General features: G+C 40.4%; 1 protein-coding gene across 3 annotated transcripts in view; it reads left to right on the top strand.

Annotated features, from left to right (window-relative positions):
• The window catches only part of MEIS2 (Meis homeobox 2), a 185,766-nt gene that overhangs the window by 92,957 nt on the left and 68,166 nt on the right, over nt 1-24,643 (top strand). The gene's annotated exons all lie outside the window — the stretch shown is intronic.

The following is a 24,643-nucleotide window of genomic DNA, read 5'->3' on the forward strand; positions in this document are numbered from 1 at the left end:
CTACGTTAAAACAATATGATTATGGTTGCAAAGTCAAGCACTCAAAAGGTAGGAAATCCCGGTATTTCAAAGGCTCATAACATTTCCATACCATATTATTTTAAGTGACGAAGTTTTTATTGTCAGGGAAAAAGGAATGCAACGCTGCATATAAAAACACTGCTGACGCCACTTATTGGCAACTGTAAGCAAATATTTTCAAGTATAGGGCTAGATTGTGGGTTTCAGTCACTGGCCACATTGAGGGAAGTGCTAACACGGCAGTAGCTCCTGGAGACGTGCCTGAGGCATGTACAGTGCCTCTGAGAGCACGTGCGACTGCTACACCTTTTTATCAAGGGTCAGTATTCATTCTCCTCACACCACTCCAACTCTCCTAGCTGGTGTGATGGGAGTAGGGCTCTGGTCCCTCCATTCCTCATCCCTCTGAGGTTTCCAGCTCTGCTCTTAATGCTAGATTATCTGGTTCTTGCACACAAGGAATGAGATGGTGAGTAATTCCTGTAAAACTCCTTCTTCCTTTCTCTCACTTGGGTAGGGATAGACACAATGTACTTCTTGATATGTATAGGATGGAGTACATAGGCCAGATCAATGACTCTAAACTGATTTATACCAGGTGAATATTGAGCCACATAGCTTTAAGGTAAATCTGGTTTGGGGTTGTATGTTTGGCATTTTCCTCTACTTACTAAAGGCTCTGCTTTATCTCCCTTCCTCCCCACCCCTGCTTTAAATGTGCCTATTTATATGCATTCATCTTTATAGCAACAGGATAGGTGAGGATTTGGCTAGGCTGAATGCAGCCAATCCTCCTCAGCGCCTGCCCCCAGAAAACATTCAGAATATTAGTGTACTGGTATCTGGGCAAAATCTGACCTACCTTGCACCTGAATGCAGATTTTAAGCATGATCATAGACATCCCCTCTTGATCCTTAGAAAAGAACTTTGCAAATCTTAATGGAATCTGAATACATTTCACAGAAGTATAAAACAACCAAAAGGCAGTCTCCATCTGTATGTAGTATCTAGGAACTGATTGGTTTTATAATGATGGACAAGAGAACTTCCTCAAGGAAGTTTACTCCTGTTTAGAGCTGGCTGGAATATTTCTGATTAAATTTGATTGTGTTGAGAGAGAGTGGGACCAAGAGACAGACTTCCTCACCCTCTATAGCCTGGTGGTTAGGGCAATGTCCTGGGAGACTCAGGTTCTAGTCCCTGCTCTGTCTGATTCAGAATGCTCTAGGATGAAAAAAAAACCAAACTTCTGCTTTAATCAAGAGATCAGGGATTTGAAGCGAGGCCCTGCACTTCCCGGAGCAGTTTCCTAATCACAGGACACACCCACTGACATTTTGACACCTATTTCCCGAGGAGTAATCTCAGTTTTTTGAGTCAAAAATGGTTATTTTGGCACAGTTCTGTTTTGGTGAAAACATTCAAGAGGTTTTGTTTTCATTTGAATGCTGAATGAAAACAAATCTAGAAACCTGCAAAGTCGCTGTGAAATGGGTTTGCCATCCTCTGGCCAGCTCTACTGGTGCTGAGGCTGCCATTGCGAAAGACCAATATTTTGCTGCCTGGCTATCATCTGCTGTTAGTGCTGCTGTATACTCTGATGGCCAAGGAGCATAAAGGTCCTCAACTACCAGTAAGCAACTTTCAGTCTGTAATAGAGAAAAATGGAATAAGATCACTAAACATTGCCAGCTGCTCTGTTAACTGAGAACCTTTAAGGAGAGGTACAACGGCAATAAAAAGTAATGGTCTGCATCACGGTACAGTATTCCTCAAATATCTCAAGATAGTGTATTAAGGGTGCCTCATTCCCATTGACTTTCAATGCAAGATAGTGCCTCACTGGTATCTGTGTCTTTGCAAAGTTCCCCCTACAATTATTTGTGAGGCACCCCAAATCTAAATGACTCATTGTAAATGAGAAATATGTGTCAGAGGAATTTTTAGGTTTCCCCCAATCTTCTGCTGTAGAAGTGGAGCCTAGGTACTTTTCCCTTTCAGCTGTAACAATAAGTTTACATTGACTTAAATTTTGAAGGTTCTTTGCAAGCACAGAGGCTTAAAACTAATTTTTTAAAGCAAAAATGGAAGCAGTCTTTACATTTCTGCCCACCACTCTCTCCAGGTCCAGCTCTGGTTCCCCTCTGCATTCAGATTGTCCAGCTTTCTCCTCCATGCTGCCTGGGCACCAGAAGGGAGAGCACTGAGAACACCGGGGAGGCAGTCTCCCTGCTCTCAATGTCTGTGCCCAACCCCAAATGGGCCCACAGCAACTGGCAGGAGCAATTACAGAGAAGATCCTGCTCATCCTGGGATGGAGCATGCTCGGTTACTCTGTGGGGATGATTCATGCACAGTCCAGTCAGCACTTAGGGACTGGAGCATGTTTATACAGATGGAATCTTTGCAGAATTTAGCTGCCAAACTCTAACAAGTCGACACTTAATGTGTGCCTTTTTCAAAGGCTTATAATGTGGCCAAATGTGGGCAGATTTTCATGGGGATGCCTTTTGTCATATTTTAAGCCATTCTTTAAGCCCGTGCTTCAGAGCATGGAGGTGTTAGTGCTTCTCCATAAAACTGTTGTACAATTTTTTTAACATAAACCAAATAACATATTGTTCTCAGTTCTCAGAAATGGCTGAACCATTTTTTGCTGCAATTTACCAAAAAAATTTAGTCTCAGGCTGTAAATTTCAGCCTGAGTTGTTGAAGTTTATCCAACTTATAAGCGACTGAAAAAAAAAAGGTGTCATAATGGGGAGCACTGGGCTGTCGTAAATACAGGCAATGCTACCGGCATTTACTATAATAAACTGAAAGTGCTAATTTTATTAATCTTTGTTCACAAAATGCAAAGAAGTGGTGGAGTGGAGGAGATAAAGGCCAGATTTTACTCTCAGTTACACTGGACTAAATCTAGAGTAATTCCATTAAAGTCAATGGAGTTACTCCAGATTTACAACAATGTTCATGAGTTCAAAATCTGACGTAGGAAGCATGTCTGATATAGGTAGAAATGCTTTTAAAGCATAATATATTGCAGAGATTGTTAGTGAGCAGTTTGCCTGTGTGGAAAGATTACTTCTGTGATGTTGCCAAAGTTAATGAGACTTTGGCAGTTACACACTGGTAGCAAATCACCCAGTCACACAACTTAAAGCTGCCTTGGAGGGAGCATCTTTCATTTGTGTACCTAACTGTCTCAAAATATTTCTCAGAGTCTTACACTCTAGAGTCAGCATTGTTTGCTCATTCAGGAAAAATCTCATTCCCTTCTCCCCTCACTAGTTGGGCGTTCCCTAACCTCCCTCTTCCTTTAACACATTGACCAAACACCCCTGTCTATAGTGAAAAATTAAAGTGAGTGAATGCTACTTTCACATATGTGTAGACAAGAGAGCCACATTCCATCACTTTTCTGCCCCAATTGCATGCAAAATTTAACTTAAATGTAAGTGGGGGAATAGTCCCGCTATTGTGGGGAACTTTCCTGGCTTCTGCACTACCCCGGTGAAGTGGGCTAGCAAAAGGATCTAAGTCCTCACTCCCATTTTCTTTACCCAGAGGCCTCCTTGCCCTTGAGGACTTCCTTTCCACTCTCCTGTCTGGCAAAGTCCTCGTAACCCCAACAAGGCTAGGCCCAGGATTCCTGCGGGGCTCGACCCCCAACCCTGCTGTGGTCACCTAGGACAGGGGCTAGGGTTTCCACACTTCGGGGTACTCTCTCTGCACTGGGCACTTCTCTGACCCACTGATCATTACATACAAGTTAAAGCAAATGCAAGTTATTTAATCAACAATTAATTTTAAAAAGGGTAAGGAAAAATGGGAAAGGTTAAAGGAAACACATCACCCTGCTCCGTGGCAGGGAACATCACAAACAGTGTCTCTGGAATGTCAAGGCAGTTCACAGTCTGTTCCTTGTAAGTCCCAGGCCTCCTTCTCAGGCTCTGGCTGTTCTGTAGGGATGCTGTGGGTTTGACACTTGCTCTGGTGGTGGCCACACGCTCTCAGGCTCTAGGTGGCAAGGCCCTTCTTCCCAGCATTGCCCCCTCTCTGTCGGGGTTACCAATCCCCCTCCGAGTCTGGCCTGCAGAGCCTCCTGGCTGAGGTGTCTCCCTGTGCTGGGCCCACTGGCCAGGGTCCCCCCTCACTCTCCTGAGCTGCGCACAACACCTGGCCCCGGACTGCTCCAGCCCCAGCTCCAGCTCCACTCTACCTCAGCACGGCTGCTGCTCTGCCTCCAGCTCCCTGGGCTGCTTCTCTGGCCCCTCTGGATCTGGCCCAGCTCTGCTCCCCAGCTCAGCTTGGGCCCCGCTTTCTCCTTAGCTCAGCCCCACTCTGTCTGACCCAGGCAATTCCAGCTCACACAGAGGACGGGACCTCCCTGGCCTCCTGACTCCCTGATTAGCCTGTCCGCCCTGTCATTCAGGCTGACCTGGAGCATTGGCGTCTCCCCATTGCTCCTAGGGACTGGCAGTCTCAGGGTCCTGATTCTCCATCGACCCTTCCACCTTTTAGTACTGGGAGCTAGCAACTAAAACACCCCCACTGAATGTTAGTAAAGGGGCAACAGTCCCCTTACATTAAGCAGCATATATAGTCCCCTAAGTATTTATGTTAAAAGTAATGATGCCCATTGCATTGCTTAGGCTGCTAAAGCAGCATTGATTTTTGACCCCAATGAGAATACTTACCTTTACATTTTCCCCCTTCATACATAAATTATGTATATTGTATTTTCCTTAGGGGGGACTTAACATCATTTTGTATTATCATGGCTAAATTCTAGAATCTTATCACTTTTGAGATGAATAAATGGAAGCCTTCTATTACCAAAACAAAGAGAACATTTTGGGGGATAACAAGAGTTACAAGTTAGACTCAATAACAAAATGTTTGCCAACTCATACAATTACCTTTGCTTCAGACATCCAAATCCAACTAGTGTTGAGTACTTGGGACTTTTGTTATATGTATTGATGCCACAGGCCTAAACCAGAGATACCCCTATCACCACAGCACAAGGCACCGAAAAGCCCAGATAAACCTGAAATGTGGTGGATCCTATGTGTGTTATCACTGGGATCCTAGAAGATAGGCAAAGCCACAGCTACATTCTGGCCTTTTACGCTGCAGATGCTCAGGAAGGAAGTGGTGAGGGAAGAAGCCAAGTGAGGGAGGTAGTAGACCCATTTCCTGTATAACCAGACTTTCTCACATCTGACCCACCAGAATCATGGAAACCCTCCACCAGCTACTGGAGGAACTCATTCCAGTTCAGAAATGGAATATGTTCTTTGGGGAGAATGGTGGAAATGTGAATGGGCTGTGGGGGGGGGGAAGATGCAAGGAATGATTAAGGAGGCCTCACTAAGGGGGCATTTGCTAAAACTACTCAGGTGGTTCCTTAAATTACCTCTGCTGCGTGTGGATTAGTCCAAGTATGGACCTCTTGACCTAGCTCTTCCTGTAGTGCTGACATTACCTAGGGAGTAGTGCTGCGTTACCTAGGGAGGTGGTAGAATCTCCTTCCTTAGAGGTTTTTAAGGTCAGGCTTGACAAAGCCCTGGCTGGGATGATTTAACTGGGAATTGGTCCTGCTTTGAGCAGGGGGTTGGACTAGATGACCTTCTGGGGTCCCTTCCAACCCTGATATTCTATGATTCTATGATTCTATGACATGAAATCTCGCTGTACATGACACAGGGGCTGTGTCTGTAGGTAAGGGAACTTGTGGAGCTTTCCAGTTGTTCTGTACATTGCAGGCTATAGACACTAATGGTCCTTAATCCTGTTAGAATATTAAACCTGTATTTTGGTGGAGAGAACCCTCAATAGCTCATTTTGATGTGCACATAGTAGTGAGAATTTGGTCCCATCACATTAGCTATCACCTTAAGATAGACAATGTGAAATACCATAATAGGTCTGTCTAACAGAAAAGTTCCTTACAGGACCTCAGAAAGTAGTACATCTTAAGGTATTTTATACCAGCCAACAAGGCACTAGATTTAAATTAGTGTACAGTGAAACATTTAAATATTATAGAATAGATTTTTTTATGGTCCAGCTATGCTTTTTCTTTTCAGTTGCTAGCCTGGGGCGAACAAGTCTGCTTTAAAATGTCTATTTTATCTAATGCATTTATCACTTCTGTTTTTTAGGAAGTTTGATTTCTTTTTTCATTTTTTCCCTTAATAAAAAAGGGAACTGAGATTTCTGAATGCTTATTTATCTCTTATGTTTTATCTACTTATCTGTCTATGGACATGTTGCTTTAGAAGTGTTTTATATTACTAATTAATTTAATTGCACATACTTTAGTCCATGTTAACACATTTTCTATTATATGCTCTAATGTGATACAGGGCCCTCCCACAGCAACCTCACCTTAAAGCTTTAATTGCTTTCCTCTAAGCCTCAACTCATGTTTGATTTATCTGATTTCTTTGTATAAAGATTCTCTAGTTTACAATGTGTACACAAGTCATTAAATTGGTGTTGATGTTTATCCAGCAAACTTGCCAATTGGTTGCAGTATACATCCCTTTATGAATTTATGACTGGGCAATAAAGACAAGTGTCAGAAGCCCTGTTGTCTCTGTTGGGCCACTTTCCTACTATATGTTTAGAGAGACAATATAGGCACTTCCACTGACTTACGCAGTGAGTTAAAGAGTTGATGACTATAATCAAAATCTGCTCAAAATTTCTAGTCAAATGCAGATTTCTGGGGAGAGGGAAAGGGTTAGAAGAAAATACAATTTGGGAATGTTGACAGGCAGTTTAGAATTTATCTGAGATGTTGTTTACAGTAGAAGAGAGTCCAAACCAAAATGCCAGATCCAAGCGCCTTCAAGCTATGTGAAGTTCAGAATCTGGATTTAAGTTGTACAGTTCAACCCATCTCTTGTTCCCAAATAACGAAACACAGAAAATACATATTAAAGTGCAAGAAAATGAGCTATAATAAATAATCAATGTCTAGTGGGAAATCCAATCCTTTTCTCTGTCAGCTCTCTTAGCATAACACACTCATAACAACATACGGTACTGTATTTTAAAGTTGCATTTGAACTGGATGCATATTCTGAATAGCATTCTTATTTACAAATAGTTGACAATATAGGCTCTGATTTTTTCAGGTACCTCACAGGTGCATGAGTCTGCCTGCATAGTATTTAGGATGGGGAAATTGGTAAATAAAGTTAAGAATATTTGGAAAATACATGTGTGGTTTTGAGTGTACTGTGTAGGGCCTAGATTGTAGCTTTCTGCCAAAGAATAGGTCTACACTGTACTTATCTCCGTGGGTTTTTCCCCACACAGATAGTCATATTGATTCTGCAGAACCTCTTCGTTTGCCATTTTTTAGTTCTCAATAATTAGAGCTTCATCCTGCTTTTGTGGTCAACTCCTATTGATTTCCAAGGGAATTTATCCCACATAAGGGCCAACGGATTCAAGTTAAGAGTAAGAGGATCTGACTGCAGTACATGTGGAAAAGAAAGAAAGTGTGAGGCATTCTAGATTCTCTAACTGCAGGGCAAAACCAACGTAAAACCAAACAAAATCCTGTGGTGGATTCTCACAAGTTTAAAATATTTAAAGAAAAAATATGAGTCAAAGCCAGTTAATTTCCTAAAATTCACAGTATTTTTCAGTGTTGCCAACTCTCCTGATTTTAATCACGTATCTTATGATATTTCATGTTTTTCTTAAGGCCAGTTCTTGGTATTTACTTGAGACCCTCAACTTTCATTTGAAAAGGAAGTAAGTTTCTAGCCCTCGAGGTTGTAGAGAAAAACTTAAAGATTTGACTTGACCCCCTCTAAATGTTCAAAAACCAGAAGGCAAATAAAGAGAAACCAAAATGTATTACTTTTTTTAAAAGTCATAATTGTTAAGCCAATTTCATTATTTTGAAGGGTGGAGCAGTGATTCATGATTTTTGAGTACTTGGGTTTGGAAATATTGCATACTTGTCCTGCTATACTAAACGCTTTATTAAAACTGTTCCACATATATTGTAATGGATAATATCTGCTGGCAAATTGTTGCTGTACAAAAACAAAACCAAGACTTTGGCAAAAAACACAAGCGTTCTTGACTGGGTTCTGTTGCCTTTTGAAAAGAACTACTCTAAAACTTGAATGGACAAAGCTAAATAGTTTAGAGCCCAATTCTGCAAACACTTATCACCAGATAAGTTTACTACCATAAGGGGTCCCACTGGCATCAATTGGACAGCTTACTTTTGTAAACAACATGCCTTGTAGTAATTGCTTACAGGATTGGGTTCTTGTATTATAAATGTAGGCCTCTGGAAGGCCAGCTTTTACTGCTCATATGTTTGGCAGGCACATTTGCTAATCAGTGCTGTTCTAGAACCTTACACCATCTCAATGAATATAAATTGGTGGTGTAAAGCAAATGGGCAACTGGCAAGAAGCCAAAAGTAGCTTGGAGGGAAGACAGCTTATTGTTGAGGGGGCAGCCCAGTGTTCTACAGAAGAGCTTTCTATTCACAACAGCTCTGCATAGCTGCTGAGTTTGAGTGTGGCCTCTGAAGTGTATGAAATAATAACAGTTTTATTTCTCCTGACACAAGCACGGAAGCTGTTTGCTGCCACCTCAGAACTGTTACCCTGTAATGCAAAAGTACCAACAAGGCAGGCTGGATGCAATGTTATTATAAACAGTGCAGCAATAAACTTCAGTAAAATCCCATTATACTGCAATAGACTGTCATGATAAAAGTTCACTAATGTCTGTGGGAATGGAGATCTTTATTCACTGGTTTTTCTGTGAGTCTGTTTGGCTGAACTTTTACCTTTGTTATTTGTGCAGCAGTAATTGTGCGGAGGTTTGAAATACAAAGTATACATAGGGCCAGATCCTCAGCTGGTTTAAACTGGTGTACAAGCTAGTTTCTCACCTCTTTTAATATTTATTTTTAGGGGTTTGGTTTTGTTATTGGTTTCTCTTTAGTCACTATGTTTGTTTGATTATTGTAAAGATCTTGATTAATACTATAAAATAAAAAGGATAGATGCAAATAGGTGCAAAACATGTACATCCTATTTTTAAATGTATTAAATAGTGATTTATTTCAAATTTTTATTTGTATGCATGTATATATTACATTGATATAGGCTGGGAATTTCAGTGGCGCCTAAGACAGACTGTCACCCATGTCTTATTGAACCTTAATGGGATTTGTGCACCTGAATCTTTTAGGCTCCTTTGAATATCACAACCATAATGCCTTTCATTCCAAAGGGTCCTAATGTGCTTTGTAAGCCTAATAAATATGAGTTATTCTAGGAATTATTTAATTCACCACTGAAATGCAGCCAATTCTAGGGTGGAAAAATAATACTCTATTGTTTGTCCTTGGAACACTTTTTAATTGACAGCTTCAGAGTGCTCAGTCCTTTTGAAAATCAGACTATTTATGTAAATGCCTAATTTTGGCTATAGAAGCCTAATATTAAACACCTATTTTTTCTAAATCTTGGCCCAGATTCTACTCCTGGCTATATAGTTGGTCTACCATGTGGCTTTGTGCAAGTCATTTGACTGCCCTCTGCCTCAATTTTCCCATCTGCAAAATGGCATACTTCCTTCCTTCACTGGAGTGTGGTGAGGTTTTATTCACAAAATGTTTATAAAGGGTTTTGAGATACATGTGGAAAATATTCTAAATGCAAATTGATAGAGTATTATTATTATAATGTGAGCTTGTACATACAGATATGATGTGTCTTTATTCTCATTCAAACATTCAGATAGATATCTTAAATAAATACTTCACAATACCAGGGTGAACTTGGAGAACGATCTTCCAGATTGCAATATAAACTCAGAATTTAAAATCCTGAAAATGAGATCTGGCAATTTCATCGCTGTTATACCAGTATAGCTGATAAAGAATGAAATAAAATAAAGGGAATAAAGCTGGACTTTTCCCTTTTAAATTAAATGGAAAATAACACAGAATCTTGTGATATGTTTGGGAGGAAGTCTGTGCTTCCAGAGAAGCAGGTGTGTTATGCAAATCAAGCGTTTCACTGAGAGGAAATTCCTATACCCAATAACTAAATGAGCCAACTCAACTGTGTCTAGAAAGCCAAGAAAATAGCATATAGATAAAGTTTGCTCAAACCTTACATTCCTGAATTATCTGTAAAGTTATACAAACTTCACCACTTATGAATAAAAGGCCAAATCTTGCCCTTCACCATTAATTGAAGAGGGAGGGGTAAAAGCAGAATAGTCCCAAAGTGCAACAGCATATTCATAATTCTGCGGGGGGAGGGCGGGAAAGCTGGGCTGTGGGCAGTTCTATGCAAGAGGATTCTGCAGCTTCCTCTGCCCTGTGCTGCCAAGTTCTGAGATAGCTTTCTCCATTGGAGTCCATGGTGGTTGGTGTAGAGGGGCCAAGGTGTTATGAGTGTGTGTCATGGGATCTGGAAACTGAGCAGACCCATAGGGTCACAACTTCATATGGTGCCAAGTGTTGGGATGGGGGAAGAGAGTGAGAAAACCAGTCACTCCTTCTGCTATCATTAATGGACTGAAGCAGCAGGCCTATAGTAGTAGCTGTGGCCAGGTTATGAAGGGGCTTCAGATGCTGCCTGCAGATTGCAGGGGGAGGATGCCATCCCTATAACATCTGAATAGCTCCTCCATGCTAGGACTATCCCCTTGGTACCTCCAGGCCACCAGGATTTGTCCCTAGGAGAATAGGGAAAAGGTCTAATTTATGGACTCCTTTTGTTGTTGGACGTATTTTTAAAGTTGTGTATAAGAGTGACGTTATAGCTATGTACTCCAGGACCTTCCTGTCTCCCCCTGACTTCAATGAAAGTCAAACATACTATTCCAAAATCAGAATATGGGTACACGTGTCATCTGTCTGCTTTACTGACTATCAGGGTTCTTAAAACACAGCCATCACCGTAGTATCTGAGCGCCTCTGTGCAATATATCGTCCACTCTGTAGCAAGGAAAATCTTGTCCATGGTAGCTGCTTCCTCCCTCCTTGGTTTTAGGGAAGCGACTGTTCTAGGGTCGCCATCCATCCTGAAAATTGCAGGACTATCCCACTTTTTGAATGCCATGTCTGAATGTCAGTTTAAATTCTTGCACGACACAGCATGAGAGAGACAGCTGTTAAAAACCTTGCAGCTATTACAGTGCATCAATTTATAATCCATGAAGTATATGTACCACCTTGTGGATGGTTGGTTGGAGTATTTTATTGATTTTAAGGAGATTTTATTAAAGACTTTCCCCCAAAAAATGGTTTGTCAGAATAGTCAAAGATCAAGTAAATTGCTCAAATTTCATTTCAGGCCATTGAAACACTTGAGGATTTATGGGGTATCTCATGGGCCCCCAGCCTCTGCCCATTTAAATCTTGTTTTGTAATGAAGAGTTGGTGTGCATTTCATTTTCAACAAGATGGTGACCTAAGAGAGTTAGTTAGGCAAGTATGCACAGATGGTTCAATGAATTCCCTAGGGGCCAGATTTCAAAGGTATTTAGGTGCCTGAACATGCAGATAGGAGCCTTGTAGGATTTTCAAAAGCTCCTAATCCAGTTTGGCACCTAACTCCCAATGAAATCAATTGGTGTTAGGCACCTAACTGATTTAAGTCTTTTTCTAAACCCCAGTAGGCACCTATCCGCATCTGTAGGCACCTGAATACCTTTGAAAATCTGGCCCTAAATACAGTGTTTCAGGGGATCATCCTCTATCTGCTCAGTGAAGCACCAGCATTCTGAGTGCCTCAAGGAAGGTTCTCAGTAACCTCAACTTCCTTAGAAGGCCCCAACTCAGTGAAAAGACTGTTCCAAAAGCACTTCTCTCTGGGGAACACACAACCTAATTTTGCTAGGTGCTAAGAACTTTCTGCTCCTCCTGAAATTAACACAACTGATGGTGCTCAGCACCTAGCAGAATTAGAGCTCCCTGTGTGGAGCAGACGTTCGGTCAGGCATTTTACTGTATGAGAGTATCTTCTGCTCATTTCATAGTCATTATTTTGAAAATGTTACAATTTTTTCCCCCGATGTTTGTACCTAGCCTTTCATAAGTATGTGTGTACTTTTTTTTTCTAAAGGTGCCTGTGGAAATCTGTATATTACCTTCATTCTCTAGTGGTAGGCAAGATATTGACACATGCTATATTCTTATTATTCCATCTCCCAAGAAATGAAATGATAACTGGTGCTGTGGGAAAGGAAAAATATGACACTTCTGAGACCGGACATGATTTGTATTTATTTACTGAGATTTTTAAACCTTCTCTAAGAGCTTGAGGCATATGTACCAAAAAACCTCTATTATCCTACTGGCCACATTGGGAATTTAGTTGCCAAAAGATCATGTGGCATCATGGAAAGTATTAGAAATGGGCAAAGCTCTGCAGTTTCACTTTGCAGAAGATTCATGTGGACTCGTTTGTTGCTGTTGTTTTAGTCTACATAGGTTCACACCTATGAGTTCTTACTTGAAGTGCCAGGTTCAACCTCAATGTAAAACTCAGCCCAAACAATGGAGATTTGGATGTTTTTCTGAATGATAAGCTCCAGTTCAAACAGAAGTTAACTCAGGGAAGTTCTGTTATACAGGAGGTCAGACTAGATGACCACAGTGGTCCATTCTGGCTTTATAATCTGTGAATCTATGAAGTTTCACTTTGTTGCCACATGAAATCATAAATTCCAAACCCTCAGCACCCAAAACACTTACAAAGTTTGCCAAAACTTGCACAAATCTTTCAGTGAACCTGGCCTGAGCCTTGAATGGTTTTGGCATTTGTTATGAAAGTGTTGCTTTGCTTTAATCTGTAATAGCAAAAGTAGTTACAGTCCTTGCATGTGAGCTTTAAGCTTTGCAAATATGACATATCTACATAGCTAGTCTCTAGTGTCCATAGGTTGTTTCAGTTGAAACATGAGCCCCTACTTTGTGGTGACCAGAGTTTGATCTTGTTTCCTGTCAGTGTAGTAGGTCACGAATATTTTCTGGCAAGATATGTCCCTATTTTATAGCTTCATTAAGCTGCAGACCATACCTTACCCTTTCACTAAATCCTTGAAAAGAACTTTTGTGTGTGCCAAACGATATCCACTTGCTCTGAGGCTTTTGAAAGGTGAATTGCCAAGTAACAGCAAGCAAATTAAGAGGTGCAATGAGAACTAGTGGTTGCATTCTATCAAATCCTGCTACTGAACATGTTGAAAAGCTTACCCAGAGCCATGGTCTCACATATTTACAGTATGAATGGGACTCTTGGAGCTATGCATTGCCATAGTTCCCATTTCTTTTGTGATAAACTAGCTCAGCAGATGTAGTTCAGGTGAAAAGGAAATTCAAAGATCAGTTTGTCTCCTGCTCAGACTAAGTGTATGAAGTGTATAGTGATCTTTCTGGTTCTCAATCCAGGGGCCAGATTCAGACACCCTTACTCATGTTGAATAGTGCTTTATTCTAAAAGCAGGCCCACTAAATTAATCCAGCCCAAAAATTTATAAGGAAATGTTCCAACATTCAGTTTCTTTTGGTTTTATGAAGACACATAAGCATCAAAGACTCTAATACAGCACAGTTTAAACTCTATGGTTTTCCAAATGGGTTGTGTTATTCTCCTGGATTATAAATTTTGACACTGAATGGATTAAACCAGGGTGCCTCAGATTTGCCCTAATGAGAGATGCATTGTCAATTTGTCAGGAGCAGTACCAACTTGTATAAAATGCAAAGCAGATTGCAACCGCCTTCATCTCTAATATGAAGATGCAGTCTGTAGGCATCAGAGGATTTAGCATGGAATTTATAATCTGATGCAAGTGACTGGGCCCTGTATTCTGTCTGCTTAACATCCATATTAAAATAAGGAAGTTATAAGATGTTTCGTCTAATTCTATGGGTGGTGTTTGGCCTAAAGGATGCACTCTGGCTACTCCAGGACTAACCCAGGACTAAAAGACAAAACTGAGATCCACACAATGCCATGAAAACACAAGAATATTAAAACAAACCCTTTTGGTTAAATCATGACCCAATAAGGAAAAATGTATTCATTCATTATTCACATGATGGATGAGGAGGAGTTGGTGTAAATGGTGATATTAATGTGTTTAGTTTGTGAAAAGGTCTGTTGATGCGCTCTGATGTATTACACATATGATAATTCAAAAATATTAATTACATTTTCTAACACCTTGTTTTGTGCATTTTACATAATAAAATCAGCATCTCAAGAAAATATGGCTCTACATATTAATCAGTAAAGGCTTCTGATTAAGTCCTCAACCCAGATCCCACTGAAGTCAGTAGAAATATTTCCATTGACTTCAATGGGCACTAGATCAGGCCCTAAGAGTGCTTTTCATGCTTTCATGCATATAAGCAAAATAAATCCTTTGTATTTATAGCTCTTCTCTGATGTTGTCGCCTAGCTCAATTACACATAGAAAAATGGGAAAAGCTCCTTTTCTGGTAAGCACTTTCCACCTCTTGAAGTTGGCATTTGTTGTTACCTGTTTCTGAGACATTTTTCTACTTGATGGTTATTAATCTGAAATTGTATTGAGTGCTTTAATAAAATCTAAATAGATAATATTTTCAGCATTTCCGTTGCTCTGTAGTGGTAACATTCTTTAAGAACACAGCAAGTTAATTGAGAAAAACCTCCCTGTCAAAAATCCATGTTGCCTTCCTCCTCAAATTAAGCTTTTCAGTATATTGCTCAATCCCACCAAATTGTTTTGGTTACATTATTCACAACAGCTGTTTCATTATGTATTCCATAACTGTATCTCGTGCACATCTTTTACATGCAATATTTATTGCTCTTCATCCTTCTGGAATTCTGTATTTGTCCGTGGGATTAATTTTCAATGGTCATTTCCTTTAAAATTATTGCATATATTTTATTGTATCTTGACATGGTATTTAAGGTATCTAATCAGTTCACTGCCATATTTGTTGCTGCTGATACACTATGTAACTTCTCTTCTATCTTTCCATTAATCTTTGATTTATGTAGTTCTTTTTACTGTATAACTGTTTGATGATGCTTCCTTGTCAATAATTTTTCACTACCATATGTAGTGGACCAATTTTCTGTGTGCACCATCTACTGAGGAATCCTTTATAATTAGTTAAAAAAATAAAACTGAGCCTTATAATGAGGGCTTTTTGAACCCTGCAGTGTTTGTTTCATGATGGGATCACAAATGGTACCCTCTAAACTTGGTTCATAGGGAATGGAAAGGAACCAGCTCTTGTAGGTTTAGATAGAGGTTCAAACTCAATTAAATAGCCTCCAGGGGAGTGTCCCACAGGAGCTGATTCCCTGGTCTTATGGGAATGGAAAACAAAACAGAAGCTATTGTGAGTCAGGGAGCTGATCTGTGAAAGTATTATGTATCTGAACTTTTCAAGAAATGTAGGCTAAAGTGCTTAAACTTATCAAATCTTGAAACAAAAATTGTTTGAGTGGATTCAAAGTTCATTCCAAATAATTTGCAGAATTCTACTCTTAATTAGTAATGCCTGAACTTTCATAGGTTCAGAAATTTGGTTCAGATAAGCCTTCAGAACTTCAGATTGCTATCTGAAAAATATTCACCTTATTTAAACCTTTTGGGAGCAAGCAACTCCACAGGCCCATCTCCTTGCTTCTCTAGGCCCAACTTCCTCCCAAAATATTAACAGGGTATGGCTCCACGCTACCTCCAGTGTTGCAGAAGCAGGACTGTGGTAGCAGGGCGGCCTGCTCCCTGATCCAGTGGGTCTATTCTCAAGACAAAGGTACAACCCCCCACATTCCAAAGCCAATGTCTTTTGTTTTAAGTGGTGGCCTTTGCTCAGTACCCCACTGCTAGACCCTTTTCTCTGATATCTTCAAATTTTAAGAGCCCTCCACATCATTTATACATTAGAGTACACCATAGGTTAGTAAATTCTGGGAACACATGATATCCTTCTCTCCCTTTCCAACAATTGCTAACCTCAAACAAAGAGAGCTAGGAATATTGTGTGCTTCCTGCCTTTAGTATAGTGCTTCCTGGGGCCAGTATGCCATTACATTTCAGTGGGAAACTGCTACACCAGAGATGGGGAGTGGGCCATCTCCAGAAAAGGAGACATGACTGGAGCCAGCTGGGCCCAGATGCCACCAGATGTAAACTATATTGGAAGAGCAATGATAAAAATTCTCTAGAGAAGGCATTTTATACAGGGATTGTTCTGTGTGGTGAGCATTAGTGCTTTACAGTTTGAGGGGGAAGATTCTAGAGTTCATGAACATTAGAGTATCTGTTTATTCTCTTCTACTCCATCTCTTTTGGGATTGCTCCTCTGGAAGAGTCGTGACTGTGCATCTCCACACAGATACCTGTTTCAGGATAGGGAGACCATTTCTAGTATTAACGGAGTCTGAAGTCTGAAGGATTTTTATCATGCACAGTCACTCCTGCCATCTGTGAAGGCTGTGTGAGAGCAGTGGTTGGTGGTACAATCCACTTCAAATACCTACTATTGCTACTTCCTTTTTTAGGGCTTATTCCTATTTTAGGGTTTCATACTGCTGTCCATCACTGTAGTATCTGGACTTTACTCTAATTGGTGTAAAACTTCTTTCTACTTGTATCAATTTCCTAGTCTACTTTACTGTATTGTTTAGCTTTTTGAAATACATCTCCATGTTGCTTTTATTACATATTTTAGCCCTAATTTTTTCATTCTTGGCCTAATCAAGGTAGACTTAATTTAGCCTTTTCGATTCTCTTCACATTTCTCTACAATACAGACTTCTTACTTTATAGGATTACAATGAAAATTACATTTACTTGAAAGGATAATTTTCTTAGATTAGGTTCCGCACCAACAGACATCAATGGCAAACCCTCCACTGACTACAGTGGGATTAGGATGTAGCTCTCAGAATGTTGCAGGAAATTTTTATACATGGTGAAGCACAAAACCTTCTTTGATGCATCATATTGCGGATACAATTGCCCAGTGAGGATGCAGAGAACTGAACATTGCTTGTGCAAATGCATGTGCATGCTTTGTTTGTTTTGCATATGCACATGGGCCTACGCCCAAGTGTATACATTTAGCCCTTGGTTTGGTAATTCTGTACTTGCTGGTGTTGATATTTCATAACCAAGTATATTAAAGCTCACTGTCCCTTGTGCACCAAGTTTTAGCCCCCAACAATTAATTAAAAGTTACAATAGCTTCACCCCTAGATGCTAGAACCCTAACTTCCAATTGAAATGGGTGGGGTTTGTTTTGTTTTTACTATTAGCCATTATGTTTACTGCTAGGAGTCTGAAATGAGCCCATCTCTTCAATAACACTGTTCCTCAAAGCCACAACTACCCCCCACAATAAAGTTCCTTTCTGGGTCATACAGAACCAATGTCCACTGATTCAACCCTGAGATCTTTCCTATAAATACATCCCTTCAACTGGCTACTGGTAAAAACTAAAATCGCTACTGTCATCTCTTTTCAGTCTCCAGGCAAAATGTCTAACCCACCTTTAAGGGTTTGAGGTCTCTTATATAATATATTCAACATGCACAACTGTAACAAGCATATTCCCAGTTATCTCAACTGACTTTACCTTCTTCTTAGTAACAACCTGAATCTTTTCCTCTGGAACACTAATTGCTGTTCTCTCAACAAGCCCTTTTTTTTTTCTTTTTTAATTAGTAACTGCACATAAATCAGATATTCCTCCTATTCTTAATTTGCTCCACAGATTCTTTTCTCCATTTCCCTTTGTCAAACAATTCCGTTATAAAGTCTCCTTTCAAGAAAAACAGAACCTGAAATCTTTTAGGTAGAAAAGAGGTGTGCAAAATTTGTTTATCCACATGTGATAACCTGAGATTTTTGCTGGGAAACTGGGATAAGGGCAACTCAGTGACATTTTCACCAGAAAACACAATTTTTCACAAGGAATAGAGCCCAGTTGTGATCTGGAAAATTGTCACACTTTTGTCTCACACTTTTGTCTCACATATTTCCAAAATCAGTGAAATTAGTTTATAAACTTTTTCATTTTTATGGAGAGCTGTGGAAAAACTCTGGGCAAAATCACAAAATGTTTCACTTTTTGTGAAGCTGGTACATATGATTTCCCATATACCCCCTGTTTAAGATGTGATGATAATTTTTTCCACTGCTTTATTGCACATTATTACTTTATTAATCATCCTCCTTCCCTCCCTTAGTATATCCAGTTTTTCCTGCAAATGTGCTTCACAAGCATGCATCCTGCAACAGAAACAGCTGGTCATCTTCCTTTGCTGTTGTGTCTAAAAGCAGCCATATGTCATCAGCAAACCTCCCCTGTATATTCAACTTCCTTAGCACATCAACCTGTCTCTCTGAATCTGTTACATGATGTCTTAATAGCACAACAAACTGGCATAAAAACAGAACGTTGGATCCTCCTGGTCTCTTGCTCTTCAGCCCAGCAGGAGGTGGAAGTATTGTAGAGATAGGGCTCTTAGCCCCTTGGCTGTGTCTACCATAGCATTTTTAAAAATCTCCCTCTGCTGAAGCTCCCCTGATGGTAGCAATGGCTCAGAGCAGTTTCTACACTACACAGTAGTAAATATGTGCCCTGCCTACAGGGGTACTTGGACAGTGATAGAGCATTAGGGGAAGTTTAACAAAAAGGGCTAGTGTAGCTGTGGTTTGCATCGACAGTGACCCCTCCAGCTTGCTATATCTGGCTATCTATCCAGGTTCATAGGCTGGTGCTCATCTGAGCACCTCCCAAGTAATGAAAAAAGACATAACAATAATATCTCTCTCTTCCTTCCCAGCAGGTAGAAGCAAATGCTTGATTAGAATTAAGATGTCTTTGTGGGTGTCTGTGTAAGAGAGAAAGAGAGAGGAATACTTGTTGTGGGAAAGCTAGATCAAAGAGATGAGCTTTGCATTTAGTTCCAAACACTGTGAGATCAGTGGCCATTCTTACCTTATCGAGAAGCAAAGTCTGTATATAATCTTAGTTCTACTCCTGTGAAAGTGCTGTCTCCCATACACACTCACTCCTCCTCCCACTGGACAATAATACTTGGCTCCTGGGAGGATCCTGGGAACTACAGGCCAGTCAGCCTCACCTCAGTCCCTGGAAAAATCATGGAGCAGGTCCTCAAAGAATCAATCCTGAAGCACTTGCATGAGAGGAAAGTGATCAGGAACAGCCAGCATGGATTCACCAAGGGAAGGTCATGCCTGACTAATCTAATCGCCTTTTATGATGAGATTACTGGTTCTGTGGATGAAGGGAAAGCAGTGGATGTATTGTTTCTTGACTTTAGCAAAGCTTTTGACACGGTCTCCCACAGTATTCTTGTCAGCAAGTTAAGGAAGTATGGGCTGGATGAATGCACTATAAGGTGGGTAGAAAGCTGGCTAGATTGTCGGGCTCAACGGGTAGTGATCAATGGCTCCATGTCTAGTTGGCAGCCGGTATCAAGTGGAGTACCCCAAGGGTCGGTCCTGGGGCCGGTTTTGTTCAATATCTTCATAAATGATCTGGAGGATGGTGTGGATTGCACTCTCAGCAAATTTGCGGATGATACTAAACTGGGAGGAGTGGTAGATACGCTGGAGGGGAGGGATAGGATACAGAAGGACCTAGACAAATTGGAGGATTGGGCCAAAAGAAATCTGATGAGGTTCAATAAGGATAAGTGCAGGGTCCTGCACTTAGGACGGAAGAACCCAATGCACAGCTACAGACTAGGGACCGAATGGCTAGGCAGCAGTTCTGCGGAAAAGGACGTAGGGGTGACAGTGGACGAGAAGCTGGATATGAGTCAGCAGTGTGCCCTTGTTGCCAAGAAGGCCAATGGCATTTTGGGATGTATAAGTAGGGGCATAGCGAGCAGATCGAGGGACGTGATCGTTCCCCTCTATTCGACATTGGTGAGGCCTCATCTGGAGTACTGTGTCCAGTTTTGGGCCCCACACTTCAAGAAGGATGTGGATAAATTGGAGAGAGTCCAGCGAAGGGCAACAAAAATGATTAGGGGACTGGAACACATGAGTTATGAGGAGAGGCTGAGGGAGCTGGGATTGTTTAGCCTGCAGAAGAGAAGAATGAGGGGGGATTTGACAGCTGCTTTCAACTACCTGAAAGGGGGTTCCAAAGAGGATGGCTCTAGACTGTTCTCAATGGTAGCAGATGACAGAATGAGGAGTAATGGTCTCAAGTTGCAGTGGGGGAGGTTTAGATTGGATATTAGGAAAAACTTTTTCACTAAGAGGGTGGTGAAACACTGGAATGCGTTACCTAGGGAGGTGGTAGAATCTCCTTCCTTAGAGGTTTTTAAGGTCAGGCTTGACAAAGCCCTGGCTGGGATGATTTAACTGGGAATTGGTCCTGCTTCGAGCAGGGGGTTGGACTAGATGACCTTCTGGGGTCCCTTCCAACCCTGATATTCTATGATTCTATGATTCCTATATAGCGCTTTTCATCAATAGGTCTCAAAGTGCTTTACAAAGGAGAGAAACATCATTATCTCCATTTTACAGATGTGGAAACTGAGGAACAGAACAGAAAAGTGACTAGCCTAAGGTCACCCAGCAGGCCAGTGACAGAGCCAAGAACTGAGCCCAGGTCTCCCAAATCCCATTTCAATGCTCTAGCCATTAGGCCATTGCTCTGGTGGAAGGGAGGTGTTGTGAAAAAGCATGGCTGTGGCGGAGGGACACAGTCCCATGTAGCTAAAGCCAATCCTATGGAGGCTTTGAATACCAGGACAGAGATTTTGAACTGGATTCTCTATTCACTGGGGCAGCACAGCAGAGAGAGTAGCATGAGACTGATATGCTCATGGTGACCTATGTTGTTGCTGTGTTGTGTACTAGTTGGAGCTATGTCAGGGCACATGCTTTCATTCCTTGATATCTGAGTTGCAATGATCAATCCCAGAGGTCACATATGCATGTGTTACTGTGGCCAGTTCTGTATCTGACAGGGCAAGCTTCTGGCTGGCAAAAGTGGAATGTGGGTGTTTTGTGCCATCGTGGCTTTCTGGACATTCGATTGCAGTGAAAAGTCCAAGAGGAGCCCAAGGTGGCTGAACAATGTAACAATCGGATGACACATGCACTCAATAGATAGGGATGTTTGGAGAAGGTGAGCTCTTCAGAGCACTTCCCTCTTCTTACCTTTCTCACCTCCATTTTGCCTGCATTCAGCTTTAATCAGCCAATTAAGGAGTGGCATTAATGGGCTCAGAAAAGGAATCCAGTCCAGTCGGCTTCAGCCAAAAGGCTGTTGGTCGCTCAGTGATATCTTGGGAAGAGGGAGGGAGAACACAGTGGAGTACTCTTTAATCCCCCTCGCCCGCCCACCGCCTCGTTCCTAGCAATCTGAAACATTTCACACTCATTACCTTTTCTAAAAGTGAATACTTAGTTCCTTTTCTTGCTCCTTCCTCTGAATTTAGCCCGTTTAGACAGCCAAATAAACCAATCCCATATGAAATGTGATAATCCAGTGAAATTGTTAAATAAATACACAGTATAACTACTGCAAAACAGATGCAACAAAGTCAGGCATACATGCCACCAACACTGTAATTAATAATTGTCTCATTTACTGGAATCAAATATTCAAGCCAGGCCATATATAAAAGCATACTGATCAGGAAAAAAAAATGGACATTAAATGGAACATACTGTAGGGTAAAATCTTACCTCTAAATTTGCAAGGTATTTGACAGGATTTTAGCCATAAAACTCTGAAAACATGCTCCTTAAATATTCAGGGAAAGCGGAGCTATATGATACCGTTCCCCATTGCATACCTGCATATTTAAGGCTGTAATGTCACTTATCTGCAATAGCTTCAGAATGATTCAGAAAACATGTGAAGTTATGACCTGTGCCTTGAATTTATTTCAATCTGGTTTCATGCTGATGAAGTGATCTATCATCATTGCTACCATATTACAGTGTATGTATTCTTACCAGAAAGTTTAGCCACTGCAGGGGTGGCTGGACTAGCATAGCCCTGGCATCCAACAGCGTACCGACTAAACTATAGTTTTAGTTAGGGAGTATGGAAACGGATAACAAATTATTGCTTGTGGTCTTCTTCCAGTTTTCAAGTGCAAACATACAAAGTTTATTTTAAATTTGAGCCAGTCAGACATTTAGTAATGTAGATCAAAGAAGAAATGAAGGCCCCTCCATGTTTATTATTTCAATATGATGTCTGTTCTAATGAAGTGTAAAAATGCATGTGCTAGACTATCTAGTAGGAATTTTCTGGTTCTGTAGTTTAGCCTTAAATATATACATATATTTGTAAATTAATCAGAAACATATTGCTGTGGTTTCAGTTCCTCAGAATGCTGATTGTTTTCAATCCTTTCTTTAATTTTAGCAATATGGTGGCAGTTTGCCAGAATACTTTCAGATAAACAGTCCACTTCATATTTAAAGAGCCTTAGAATCATTGATGTTATATATATATATATATTTAAATAACTTAGGGTTGTTGCACTATTGTCCCTCACTCTTAACTAGAAATAAGAAAAGCCATCTGGACAAGGTGAATTTTGATAAGATCCTGGCTCTTAGGGGTTTGTTGATCTACTATGTACCAATTTTCAAATGTCTTAATAGCTCCAGGATGGCTATCACACTGACTAGGCTCACCCATTTCCATCATGCTCTGTGCTGTTGAATGTAATTCTATTTACGTGGGGTTATATTTCCACTATTTAAAAAATATATTCCTGATAGCACAATAAGTATTTAACTGAATGGAACTGATTGCATTTTTAGGAGTTTCCTGATAATACACTCTCCTCACAGTTTGGGATTAAACACAATTAAAGTAAGAAGTTGTTTTCCTCAGTCTCACGTATTGGCCGACATTCCTATGTGGCTGCTATCCAGCAATATGTTATTACAGGGGTTTCATTGTACCCTTTTTTGGAATAATTGAATGTTTTTAGAACATATTTCCCATGGACCCCTACTACTAGAGAACCAACTCCCCAAAACTTAAATGGAAAAGGTTAGAAGTGATCATCTTGAAGCTTAGGGATGAAATACAGGATTTCTCTTTTTCCAACCTGTGTTTTCAGTCAATTAAAATTTGTACTCAAGGCTTTTCAGTTTGAAGCCACCCCTGTGTCTGTGATGAGCAATCCTTCTTGTTTGTGGAGTCATTCATTATCTCCATTACCAAGAGGAGAATAGAGGACAATTACATTGTTTGGACGAATCAGAGTGTTAGGAGGAGTATTTATCATGGTGGCAGAGTGCAGCACCTGACAGCGAACGATTGATGGCCAGGAATGAGTGTGAGTGGCCAAAGCAGTCTCATATGATGCAAATTACTGACTGTGGATTCCAATTTATCCTGTTCATTTTTCTTGCCTTTGCTGAAGACTATTAGTGGTTTTTGAAGCAGTGAAGGGGTCATTACTAATGTGGGCTAGAAGCAGGAGGGGGAAGGAGGGGAAAAGCCTTCTGTAATTACACAGCCTTCAAGAAAAGGCTGCAGGCCTAGCCAAAAAAGTGTCAACACTTAGCAATCAGAAAATTTATTTTCATTTTATCCTTAACTCATATTAACTCAACATTATCATCTTTCTTTGTTAATATTTGCAGAATATGAAAAGCCTGACTTTTATATCAGTGCAAATCTATTTAACCCTTTTGGCTGTGGAATGATGTTGCTTTGCTTAATGTCAATTTGTTGATGACATTAAACAGTGAATGCGTTTGACACAATATAGAGAATGAAAAATTAAATATTCAACCCTTTGTATGGACCTTTTGTTTTTTACAATATATCAGGACAGCTGATACACATGATAGAATATTTATTTAGGTATAGTTGTTTGTGTTAGTGGTAAAATGTAATATTACCAGTATTAAAGGAGATCACTTCAGCACTTGAGTCTTTTTGGTTGTGATCTGGAAAAGGTACCAATGGAATATGAGAGTTTCATTTTGTTGTATAATGAATCAAGTACATTTAAAACATATGCATATTTAATTTAAAGCCTATTCAAACCATACTTAGGCAGCTCTCTGGGGAATCTACGTGAATTAATGATCTCCAAAAGTCCCTCCTGCCCATGACAATAGAGCATATTGATTATGTGCATAGTAGGTATAGCAGCTTTCCCAAAAGCTCATTGTGAAGGAAAGTGAGTGTGGGGGGAACCTGAGGGGGGAATGTAATTCTGTTTATTTTTTCATTTGAAAGTTAAACATTAAGCCATGAACGATAATTCCTCTCCTTCCCCCGCCAGTAGTATAATGGATAAACATTAAGTAGTCCACTCCTTGTCCCATAAAAGGTTCTTCAGAAATGTATTGGCAATAAACTGTAAAGTAATTGAATTTGTTGTCATGACTCCTAAGAACCAACGCTCAATATATTGTTCCTAGTTGTCCAAAATTATATACATTCAATATTGTCTGCTCAACTAAATATATAATGGCCCAACCCTGTCATGTCTTCTAGAGAAGGGAATAATAGCTGAAGTACACAGGGACAATTTCATCCTTTGTGTAATTCCATTGGTT

Source organism: Lepidochelys kempii, chromosome 6 (genome assembly GCF_965140265.1).
Source record: "Lepidochelys kempii isolate rLepKem1 chromosome 6, rLepKem1.hap2, whole genome shotgun sequence".
NCBI classification, from domain to species: Eukaryota; Metazoa; Chordata; order Testudines; family Cheloniidae; genus Lepidochelys; species Lepidochelys kempii.